Source organism: Prunus mume, linkage group LG6 (genome assembly GCF_029339155.1).
Source record: "Prunus mume cultivar Tortuosa linkage group LG6, ASM2933915v1, whole genome shotgun sequence".
Lineage (NCBI taxonomy): Eukaryota > Viridiplantae > Streptophyta > Magnoliopsida > Rosales > Rosaceae > Prunus > Prunus mume.
Window position 1 is genome coordinate 17,552,523 of NC_142703.1, and position 10,595 is coordinate 17,563,117.

At 32.7% G+C, this 10,595-nt stretch overlaps 1 pseudogene; it reads right to left on the minus strand.

Moving 5' to 3' along the window:
• Positions 1 to 3,940: 3,940 nt before the first annotated feature.
• On the minus strand, positions 3,941 to 10,361 carry LOC103335737 (BURP domain protein USPL1 pseudogene; annotated as a pseudogene).
• Between the last annotated feature and the right edge of the window lie 234 nt (positions 10,362 to 10,595).

Sequence of the window (10,595 nt, forward strand, 5' to 3'; positions counted from 1 at the left end):
TTTGTTTTTTTGTTTTAAAAAATATTTTTTTTCTTTCTAGAAATGCCCACAGTTGAAACATCAACATTTAACGTTTGACCAGACGGTCAATCTAACGAACGGGGTGAATTGGTCATATTTGGACATATTGGGTATGAAATTGAAATCTTGGGGCCCATTTTGATATTGACCATAAACCTCTAGGGACTAAAGTGTAGTTAATCCTTAAAAAAAGAAAAAAAGAGCTTCACAAATATACCCAAAATAGGAGTTGAAATTATATTTAAAAAAAACCCACATGGAATGCACTTTAGAAACATACCAAAAACTTATTTACTACATAAGAAATTGATGTTGAAGTTCCTATAAATTATGTGACTACCATTGATCAACTTAAAAGAAGCTTAACAAAAAAAATTAAAAGCACCCAAAACAAGCCCAACCCAATTTTATATAAAAAAAACCCAAACAATTCATTACAAATAAAACGTCTTGAAAACCGTAGCCTCAGTAACGCATCATATCGATTAATGACTGTAATATTCCACACCTTTACTGTCATATTAATTAATGGCTGTAATGTTTTGATATAAAGTGTTATTCCTATAACATCCTATTTCTAATGCATGTATACCCCCTATAATGTTCCATTCTAGGATAATAACACTGTTAGTTTCCTATGACATCCTATTTCTAATACATTCTACCCTTATCATGTTCCAGTCTAGGATAATAACATTGCTAGTTTACTGTCATGTTGATTAATGGCTGTATTGTTCCAGTCTAGGATAATAATACTGCTAGTTTCCTATAACATCATATTTCTAATGCATGTCTACCCCCTGTAATGTTCAAGTCTAGGGTAATAACACTACTAGTTTCCTATGACATCCTATTTCTAATGCATGTCTACCATTGTAATGTTCTAGTCTAGGATAATAACACTGCTAGTTTCTTATGACATCCTATTTCTAATGCATATCTGGGTAATAACACTGCTAGTTTACAGTCATGTTGATTAATGCTTGTCATGTTGCTATTTCTAATACGTGTCCACCAAAGAAAAGATGAAGAAAGAACAAACTAGACCAACTCAAAACAAGCCGAGCCCAGATTGTTAATACTATTATGTCATATAAGTACCTTGTTAATACTCTGTCATAGAAGTACATTGTTAAACAAAAATGAGATCCATAACTGAAATAGTAACAAAAGATAAATCGATTATTAAAGCTTAAAATACATTTCGAAAATCAACTAAAATCCGAAGAGTAATTGAAGCAAAAGATAAAAATCTCAAGTCTAAACTAAACAATGACGACGACGACGTGGCAAAAGAAGAGTAGAGCTCGAAGATGAGGAGTAGAGCTAAGAGAATCTGATTGAGGTTCCGAACAATCTGAAAAAACAAATATGAATAGATGCACGATTTTAGAACAAGAAATCAAAGGTGAAATATTGAAAATTGTAAATCAGAGATGAAAAATATAGTTGGACCTGAGACTGAGCTTCAATGGAAGCTCCTCTTGCTCTAAAACCGATAAAGCACTAGCGAGAAAGGAGAAAATAAATCTAATTTGGTTTTTTGGCAAAACTGATTTTTCTCTCTCAAATCCATGGTACAAGGATAATATAGGTATTTTACACACACATATAAACTGAAAAATAGCTATTAACTTGAAAAATTGACAACTGTAGATTTTTGGTTTTTTTTTTTTTGTGTTTATAGTTTTTAAATGATATAGGGTTTTTTTTTTATAAGACTATATCTAAAATTGGGTATATAACTGAATTTGTATAAAAAAACTCTAAAATTCAAAATTTAGAAAATGATTTTTACCACCAATTGTACTAGACGTTTTCATAAGACATTATTTTGGATGTTGACATTTTTTTATTTCGTTGGAATAAATGATTTATTAAAAAATAATAAGCACCATAAAGTATACAAAGATAGCACTAAAACAGCCAATACTATCCAAAACCCAAGCATGAGAGACATGAACAAATTTGTGATCTTTTAGAAAAAGACTCAATATCATATGTCCTCCACATTTTGCTCAGCATATCAATAGTATCCATGCTGTCCAATTCTTTAATTTTTCTTTTAAGTTTCATCATATGCCTCTCATGTGACCCTCTTATGGGGGTATTTTTGTCAAAATAATGCCACTCCAGCCTCATTACTCGCTTGGTTCACGGAACGGATTTGAGGGGAAATCAATTCCCATGTCATGGAGATTCCTTTTTCATGTTTGGTAATCCTGGGAAAATAATTAAGAAATACCACTTTATTTCCTTTCACATGTTTGGTTTGTGTAGGAATGTAAAACAAAGTTTATTTAATTTTCAATTATACCCATATGAAATCAAATAAAAAAAGAATGCATTTAATGCTATATTGTAATTCTAAATTGTTAATGGGAAAAATATAGTCATGAAAAATGTGTATTTATTATTGGCTCATTTTCCCAAACTTTCCCATGAGGAGGAAAACAAAACTCAAGGAAGGAGGATGACTTCACTTTCCCCTTACTTTTTCATATGTAAGGCAACAATTTCCCATATTTGAACTTACCAACATGGAAAAGCAATTAATTTCTCATTCCCAAATCTCCTTTCCATGACTTGTGTCTCCATTTTTATGTGATGGATTTTTTATTGTCAGGACTTGGCGATCCCACTTCTCACTATTTTCATTCCAAATGCACAGCTTCAGCCTTGCTTATGATGAAGCTGAAATTTGTTTACATTATACTAACTTGTCCAGCCCACTAATTTACCACAGAAAGGCAGATTATAAGGCCCGAAACAGAGTCTCCTCCATTATCAACTACAAAGCAGATGAGGCCATTTGGGTCATTTGCCGAAACCAATAATTAGATTTGAAACTTTTCTAAACCCCACGTATGGAAACGCCCACTCTGATAAGAAAAAAACACCCCGGAAGAACAAACATGTTTACACCCAACTTACAAATCTGCTTATGGCTTATGGGTACTAACATAACATCGACCTAAAGGCGGACAAATTTTTCGGTATGAACATAACATCGCTATGTGATACTATCAATTCACCTATATATATACATAGTTGGATTAGTATTTGTAACACCGGACGGTTACACCCTTCTTCTTTTTCATTTTCTTTTTGCCAAATGAGCACCATTATAAACTTGTACTACATATTACATATCAAACAGATAAGGTTTAAGGTTTAAGCCGTGGCTTGATTTACATTTGGAGTTGGGTATCATGTGTTGACAGTGGCTGAGGTAGAGTTTGATATTTGGAGGGGCCACAAGCTTAAAACTATGGGATTTTTTTGTCCAATCTATACTACACTCTTTATACGGTCAAAGAGTGAAAGATGTTGGGGGGGCCCATGCCATCTCAGGCCTATGAATAGCTCCGCCCCTGTGTGTTGATGGTAATTTAAGGGTTGTTTTCTTTGTTCTAATCGAACATCCAAGTAAATAATCATAATAATAATAATAATAATAATTTACATATATATGACGCAGGTCAGCAAACATCACAATTGTATGTGTTTATCCACTCACTATACAGTCATATACACTTCTGCACAAACACAGCCATATACCGTCAGAAAGTAAACAAAGGGGATTGCTAGTTTGTCCAAAGTAATAAAGCATAATTAAAGGTAAACGACGCACTAGGTTCATAAGTGTTAGGGAAAAGATTGTTTAGTACTAAGCATAAATTTATAGTACGTATCTGGTAAATTGTCTATATATTTTACATTTATATTATTGATTCATATAATCTAGAATTAACATCGATGGATCATATATATATTGATAATGTATCAAGTATTTAAAATTTCGTAGTCGGTACCATACAGTCACTCCTTTAAGCATAACACTGTGGGTGACCTATGCTATTGAAAAGATTGTTTAGTACCATGCATGCATTTACAAATTGAAAACCACAGTGCTATACTATTGAGCTGGCAATGGCACCCAAACAAGATTATCAGCAGGAAAGAAATGGCAGACAGGGCAGCTCCCAGGTTGAACACCAAGCACACTGAATGCCACATGGCTAGGGTCCCACTGAGAAGTATCAAAGTGGCAAACAGCAGCAGCTTCAACTCTCTCCATTCTCACCGCCAAGCAAAACTTGATGTAGCCTATTCTCACTTTCTTGGCAATAGCAATAGAAAACTGCATAAGGGTAAGCACTAATAAAAAAAACCACTATTTGTCGCTCAAAGTCTTGCGCGACGACAATACATCGTCGCGCAAAGTCCTTATAAAAATAAAAAATTATTTTTTAAAATCTTTGCATGACGTAATCCAAACATTTCATCTCCTAAACCAATTTTTTTTAAAAAAAAATTTGTATGCATAACACTTAAGAAATTAAACGGTATATATATTTATTAAGTAGCTTTAAATTTATTATTTTAGATCGGATTGGATTTTTTTAAGAAAAATATATTATTGTTGTTCGGATTGGGTTTTTGTTGGAAAATATATATTTTAAATTGACGATCGAATTAGTTCATTGTATTCATATAGGGTCAAGGAGTAAAGCTGTAAAAACTCATCAAAATCGGAGTTAAAATAACCGTTAAATCGTGATTTTTCATTTATAACCGTCGAAAAGTTTTGTCCGATTACTTGATCTCTGAATGTTTATTTTTTCCGATTTATATGATCTCGAAGTATAAACAAACAAGTTTGACGGTTGGATCATTGAAACTAGTTTTTTTGAATGCATATGCCATCAAAACAATATATTTACTAACAACTAAAAGTTTATTTATACTTTCATCAAATATAACATAAGATTTTGTGGTATCCACTAGTGTAAATATTTTAAATTGAAGATCAAATTCAGTCCTTGTATTCATATAGGGTCAAGGAGTGTAGCTGTGAAAAATCATCAAAATCGGAGTTAAAACAACCGTTAAATCATGATTTTTCATTTATAACCGTCAAAATTTTTTATCCCGTTACTTGATCTCTAAATGTTTATTTTTTCCGATTTTTGGTGTATATGATCTCGAAGTACAAACAAACAAGTTTGACGGTTGGATCATTGAAACTAGTTTCGTAGAATGCGTATGACATCAAAACAATATATTCACTAACAATTAAGAGTTTATTTATACTTTTGTTAAATATAACATAAGATTTTGTGGTATCCACTAGTGTAAATATTTTAAATTGAAGATCAAATTCAATCATTATATTCATATAGGGTCAAGGAGTGTAGCTGTAAAAAATCATCAAAATCGGAGTTAAAATAACCGTTAAATCGTGATTTTTCATTTATAACCACCGAAAAGTTTTGTCCCGTTACTAGATCTCTGAATATTTATTTTTTTGCAATTTTCAGGATATACAATCTTGAAGTATATACAAACAAGTCTGACGGTTGGTTGAATAGTGTGTGTGTATATATATATTTATTTATTAAGTAGCTTTAAATTTATTTATTTTGTACGTATAACACTTAAGAAATTGAATAGTATATATATTTATTAAGTAGCTTTAACCTTATTTATATTTTAAATTGTAAAATAAAATTATTTTATTTTTTATTATTCATAACAATTATTTTTATAAATATTGTGCTACGAACCAATTTTTCGTCTCTCAAAAGTTTGCGCGACCAACAGTTCATCGACAAAACTCTAAAAATTTGGGCTAATACCAAAAATGGGACATGGGATTTAAATTTTTTTAAAAAAATTTAGACTTTGCGCGGCCAATATTTTTTGAAGCTCAAAACTTTGCGCGACCAATATTTTTTGTTGCTCAAAACTTTGCACGACCAATATATATTTTTCGTCACAAAAATTTGGGTACCAAAAATGAGACGCAGGAATTTTTTATATAATTTTTTTAGACTTTGCACGACCAATATGTATTTTTCGTTGGGCAAAAAATTTAAAAATTTGGGAAGGGTACCAAAAATGGGACGCGAGAAATTTTTTTTATTAATTAATTATTTTTTTTAGACTTTGCGTGACCAATATTCTAATATTTTTGGGAGGGTACCAATATGTTTCGTCGCGCAAAAGTTTGCGTGACCAATATTCCAATATTTTTCGTCACGCAAAACTTTGCACAATCAACAATACTTTTCGTCGCGCAAAGTGATACGGTTTTTAAAACCAAAGTAACTCCTCCACCATTTTCTCAATGTCTTTCTCTACTCTTACCTCTCCTCTCTCTTTCCCTCTTCCCAAATCCCACCCTTTCTCTCACACTCACTCCTCTCACTTAATCTCTCATCTCTCTCTTCACTATCTCTCACTCTCTCATCTCTCTTTTCACTAGCTCTCACTCTCACTCACTCTCTCATCTCTCTATCACTATCTTCTCTAATTCTCTCACATTCACTTCTCCCTCTCATTCTCGCTCACTCTCAATCTTGCCAAAAGGTATATTCTCTCCAAATTTTAAATTTTTTTTAATTAATATGTGTTTTTGGATTTAGTTTTGAGTTTGTGTGGGGTTTGGGGTTGAGTAAAGGGGAGGGATTAGAGTTTGGGTTGGATTTGTGGTACAACAATTTTAGGGGAGATTATGCATTCTTTTTTTTTTTTTTTCTTATTTGACCATATTTGTTTTTTTGTAGGGAATCATCGAGACTTCGACGGCTAAAGTTGAGGATTAGGAAGCTATCAAAACATATCATCCGCCACTACCACCACAATACGCTTGTATTAGGATTTTATTATTGTACTTTGTTAATTTATGTGTACATTTTGAATATTATATATATTTATTGGATAAATTGATCACTATTTTTCATATGTAATTTTATTTTGAATATGTCAATTTAAATTAAAGTAATTAAAAAAATACAAATTTATAAATAAACCCAATCCTAGACATGTATTTATAAAAAAACCCAAACACTATTTAAACATAGAAACACACCCAAAATAAACCCCAAAATCAACAATTGTATATTTTTTGGGTGTGTTTATAAATGGATTTTAAGTGTGTGTAATGATGGGTTTTGGGTGTGTTTATAAAGTGTTTTGGGTGTTGGGTTTTTTTATAATTTCAGCCCCCATTTTGGGTGTTTGAGTGAAATCCCCTTAAAAAAAATCATGCAATTAAATTAAATTTAAAAAGTAAACATTTGAAAAAATTAATATAATTAAATTAATATCAATTTAAATTAAAGTAATTAAAAAATCATACAATTAAATTAAAATTTAAAAGTAAAAATTTGAATAAATTAATATAATTAAATTAATATTAAAGAAATAATAAAACAAAAAGTCAAAAACCTGGCGTGACAAAATATTTCACAAGCAACACTCTAAAAATTTGGTACCAAAATGGGACAGGGAATTTTAAAAATTTTTTTAAGACTTTGTGCGACCAATGTTTTTCGTCGCACAAAGTTTTGCGCGACCAATGTTTTTCGTCTCTTAAACCTTTGCGAGACCAATGTGTTTCGTCGGGCAAAACTTTGCGCGACCAATGTTTTTCGTCACGCAAAGTCTTCTCTTCACGATCTTTGCGCGACGGATTCTGCGCGAAGTTTTTGTTGTGCTGAAATTTGTGCGACTACAATGTATTTTGTGACGAAAATTCTCTTCGTCGCGCAAAGTGTAAAATGTAGTAGTGAAGGCATGGTGTGGCATCCAATCATTTTAGGAGCCAAGATCTCCTTGGGAGCTTCCAAAACGGTGTAGTTTTGCAAAAAGGTGGTTGATTTTTTGAGTTGGGTTGTGGTTAAGACCTTGAACTTGGTGCTTGATCCAAAGATTGCACCTACAAGATCAAGCATGGATTCTATGGAGGCAGCACAAAACTTGGCCTCTCCTTTGATGGGTTCAAGCTCACATTGGGTCAATGTGTATTCAATGGCCTTGGCTTGGGGAGAGTCTTGGGTGAAGGAGAAAAATTCAAGAAGGTAGGGGAGTTTTGAGATCGAGAAAGGAATGGAAGCAGCTTCGTCTGTAGGCAATATTCTAGGAGATGTAGAATGGTCATTTTTGGAAAAGTATATGGGCATGGTTTTCCCTAGCTTCAGATCTTTTGGGGTGAAGAAAACATTTAGTGCAGGGTCCATGTGATGCATGTGGGATGATGTTGAATGATCATGATCATGCTCATTGCCTTCATACAAATCAATCAAGTCATCATTGTTGTCTTTCCCATTTCCAAGAGAAATAATCTTCCTGGCATTATTTCCTTGTGCAGTCTGAAATTATATGTTCAAACTTCAAGCAATTAGGATGAAACAAAAAATAAATAAATCAAAGCAAAAAACTTATAGACACACTGCAACAAAATGCTGTTGAACTAAGAACACAATCAAAGAAATTATTACATCAAATTCAAGAAAACTTTGATGAACTGGTGAAAATTCAGTGAGGTGGAAATTAATGCTTACCAATTAGTGCGTATAAGATGAGGCTCCAAGAAGAACGCATTTCCTCTCTTCAAATTGTCTCCATTTTTTTTTTCTTTCTGATCTGCTTTGCAAGTAAGGAAGCAATAATATTATGATTTATCAGTTGGGAACTTAAATTTAATGCAAGTAGAGTTCTTTAATTCCTCAACTAAATTAATGCGCACATTATGCTAGCAGCACCTACGCAATTTCCTTCTTCTTTTTTGTTGTTGTTGTTGTTGTTGTTGTTGTTTTTGGTAAGTTTTAAATTTTTTTTCTTCTAATAGTATAAATATAGATTAAAATTTATATTTTCATTTGCTTCGGATCTTCATTGCGTAAAAAGGTGTTCCAAGGGTAAAATTTCAATAGGGCATTTGATAATTGCATTTACAAAACTTGTTTTTTTATTCAATAAATATCATTCAATAATATTTAAACTTACTACCTCTTTCAATAAATACAACTAGACTGAATGCTCGATGAATTTATAGAACTTGTTGAGTGTAAAGTGAAGGAAGTTGATGTTCCACCCCAAAATCAATTGGCAATGGGAGAGTAGCCCAACTCTTTATAAGTCATTGCAAGGTTTTCTAACTTTCTAATGTGGGACTTTTTACCTTTACATTCTCACACGCCCCCGCACGTGTGGTGAATTTTCAAGCCTAACACGTGGACAACATATTTTGGGTGACGTTGAGCACGTGTGGTCGTTGGGCTTTCACACGTGGACTAACCCGCTCTGATACCATGAAGGAAGTTGAGGTTCCACCCCAAAACCAATTGGCAATGGGGGGAGTAACCCAACTCTTTATAAGCCCTTGTAAGATTTTCTGACTTTCCAATGTGGAACTTTTTACCTTCACATTCTCACATAAAGTAGCCGTATCTAATCAACCTGTAATACTGTCAACTAAATAATATCAATACATAGTGTGAAGTTTTCTTGTAGTGATTTTAATCGTGTTCCAAGAGATTAAAAAATGCATACTATTAGCATAGCATCTCATGGCTATTAATTACGTACGATAGATATGGTTAGTGTAGTACTATCTCGTTGACATTCACAATAAGATGATAATAAGGAAGCCAAACGAGGGACATGTGGTGAGTGTGTCAGGTAAAAACGAAAAGGGATTCGAGTGCCTACTTTTTATCATGAATGGCTCTCCTTACTTGGACTTTTGGTGAAAGAATGGTACTTCAATTTTGGTACTCATGAAAGAACTCTATTTCGGCTAATTTCCTTAACTAATTTCTTCAACGATTTTATACCTGCCTACTCCCACTAACTTTAGTTAAAGCTTGTGGAGGGAAATGGGAGATTCTTTTTCATCATAGAGGCTATTTGAAGTACTTGAATACAATCCAATATCATTTCATTTTATAAACGATTTTGATTGATAATGTAACAAAATAACATGTTAAACTGCGTTAACGAGATAAAACTTACTACAAGAATAAAATTATATGATTTTACAACTATTTTAACTTCTTTTTATCTTTTGTCTTCTCCATTTTGAGCTTAAGAATCCCAATAAGCATATGGATAAACCCTAGATGTGTCCTGGTTCAATGTATAGACACCAACAACGCCAATAAATAGTTAGCTTTTCCAATTTCAAACCCCCACTAAAAATATACGTTAAAAAGAGAGAGAGAAGATTCTGCAAGATAGGAATTATGTGGTTTCACTCGACAAATTTATACACAAGTCAATGAACAATGAAATCTCTCTTACAAAAAAGAGAGAGAGAAAAGATTCTGCTTTTCTAGATCTCATAAATCTACTCGTTGAAAGTATCGCCAGTGTACAAAGTCTTGATTATCCTCACCGCCCCAATGCATGCATCAAATTTGGTCATCATCATAACCAAAATGAACCTTTCAATGGCTAAGAATTTCTTCACAGAAAGTGATAACCATTAGCAAAGCACAGACCATTCCAACCAATCGTGAGCTTACATGCACATCCACCTCTATGACCATTTTGAGCCACCCTTTTACCAGAAGTTGATCGTGGAAAGATCATAGCCAATAGACAAATAGGCAACGACCTCCAAAAAGACCTATTTTACTTTATTCATCACATTGTTTTGTTCTTTTTTTTTTTAAATAATGCAAGTTGGCATCATTGTGTTTTGTCTCTTTTTGCAACCTGATCAGCTAAACTTAACGTGATCTCTAACGAATAAAATATATATTGGAAGAAAACCAGAAAAG